Raw genomic sequence first — 2,335 nt, 5'->3', positions numbered from 1 at the left:
GATACATTTTTGAAGCTGTTCCCAAGAATATCCATTCAATCTTGTTTTTTATAAAATTTTATGTGGGAAATTTAATTTGGTTGAATAACGTGTTTATTGAGCCTAGCAATCTCATGAACTTTGAGTAGGATAACTTCGGGGACGTTAACAGGGTATAGCTATGTAAAAGCTTTCTGAAATCAGTCAATTCCAATTAAGGCATTGGTTTAATTGAAATTATTCCTAACACCTACTGACGATTACGTTTTAAACACAACCGACAATTTAAACCAATACTATAACGTTTCGGGTAAAATAATGTATGTTCAAGTTTGTTTCGTAAATTTGGATTCCCAATTTTTGCCCAAATTGACAACGACAGGTATCTCGTAAAACATATAATCGTTCACGCGAGTAATATTTTGTACCAACAGCTTCATTATTCGGATAAATTTGTGTTGAGCATTTTCGAATACCAAATGTGCCAGCCAAAGATTTTACAATATTACTAACGAATCATTGGTGATTAAGGTCGAATTTGTTGTCAACGCAGCTGATATTTTAAACAAGTAAGATAATCCATGTATCTTTAGGCTCCCGTCTAATAAAACAAATTGCTTATGTAATAAAATATGATAAAATTGATTGGAGATAAAACTGCTTTCACTGGTGTGTTTGACGTAATATCCGTAATATGCCTGTCTATTCAATTAGCGATATATTCTATGATCTAAAAACTTCGTAAAGTACCTAGTAAAATACTGAGGTAGCTGAGTGCGAGTTTGCTAGTGGCTGAAAGCCTGAAACCCTGTTCTTAATCGGGCCCCATTTTGAATTGTAGCTTTACTAAAACTAGAGGTCGGCGTTCGATTAACTTTTATCCATGGATAAAATAAGTTCGGCGATATTTAAATAATATTTATTTAAATAACTAATATTTGAATAATAATTGTAAAATGTTTAAATAATCGAAAGTGGATAAGCCTATTATTTAAACAAAACAAACAATTATTTAAATAAATACCATTTTAATTCAAATAAATGCTTGGTGGCGTAAAAAACATAATTAAATAAGTTAATATTATATTTTTTTACCAACTTTTGTTAAATAAATCGGAAATTTTGTGGATAATGAATAAACAATTCCGAGCACTAACTAAAACATTACTTTTATTTGATAATTTCACTTGGACCAACGAGCAGTGTTTGTCTTTCCATAATTTGTCTCAAAAATTGCCCAATAGCAAGTTGTCATTTTTCAAATACTCCTGGTACGCTTGGCTCGGTCCATTCCTCGTGGTATTTGCCTCGGAGGTACACAATTGTTTAACCGTTACCCAATTCTACGATGTAAAAGTGTTTTGGATTAGTTACAAATTGGTTTTGTTCTATTTTGCCTTACCATTGGCTGTGTTGAAAAGGTTAATAAGTTATTTGGAAAGCGTCATTTTATATTGGACGCGAATTTTATCATCATTTTGAGTATCACTTGGATTTTCTATTTCAAGGCCAGGTTCAGTAACGTTTACCCCTTCATTCTACATTTTGGTCGTAATTGGTATTTGACAAGATTCACGGAATGGGTCCCTGCAGAAAGGTTTGGCTTGAAAAAGTGTCCGAGAAGTAAATATTATATCTCTATAGCACAAGTAACATAATAACAATAAGTATGACACTTCCTATGGCTTTAATGCTAATTTTCCAACCGAACCTTTTTTCGGCACTGATACTCTCTTCAAGCTGTGACTGGGACTCGCGACTTACCGTTTTGGATGACTACGTTTTGATAAAACTTTAAGCCTAATATCGGAGAGCACGTTCTGGAGTCGCGAGGGACTTTGGCTTTGTTTCGAAGCGCGCGTGCGAATCACGCGTGATAAAAAAACATCAGCTCGTGGCGCCGAGAAAACCTTTTTTAATTTTTATCATTTTAGCCTAATTATCCGCCTATCTATCGGAAACCAAATATTTAGGCTTAGCGGAAGTCTCACATATTTTAGTCACTAGAGGGCTCTCTGATGAGAAAACATCTTGATTACGCAATACCTATGAAAATCAGTTTGGTTGTAAATCTCGTTAATTGTCAAACTTATTGTTATTATGTTACTATGCTTATTATCCCTTGACTTTACTTCTTTAAACTAAGATAAACATATTGATATCTGTAGTTCTGTACTAAAATTATTAATACATTGTTAAGGCTGCAACTGACTATTGTTCAAATGCATATACTCAACGGTAAATCAAAATAGGCGTATTGAACTGATTTTCCGTCAACGGACGTTGACTTGCCAAGTCATTTAAATTGTAGCGTTCGTACCACCATCTGTTTCAATTACGATCAAGCTAAATTCAG

At 33.6% G+C, this 2,335-nt stretch overlaps 1 long non-coding RNA gene across 1 annotated transcript; it reads right to left on the bottom strand.

Moving 5' to 3' along the window:
* Window positions 1–1,177: 1,177 nt before the first annotated feature.
* Window positions 1,178–1,766, bottom strand: LOC149962167 (uncharacterized). Its single transcript, XR_016478101.1, has 3 exons — window positions 1,691–1,766; window positions 1,382–1,617; window positions 1,178–1,322 (listed from the first exon to the last, which is right to left on the bottom strand). It is a non-coding gene; the product is annotated as an uncharacterized LOC149962167 (long non-coding RNA).
* Window positions 1,767–2,335: the final 569 nt, after the last annotated feature.

This window comes from Leiobunum rupestre, chromosome 1, assembly GCF_980474605.1.
Source record: "Leiobunum rupestre chromosome 1, qqLeiRupe1.1.hap1, whole genome shotgun sequence".
Taxonomy (NCBI): Eukaryota; Metazoa; Arthropoda; class Arachnida; order Opiliones; family Sclerosomatidae; genus Leiobunum; species Leiobunum rupestre.
This window is presented reverse-complemented; position numbering and strand designations above follow the sequence as displayed.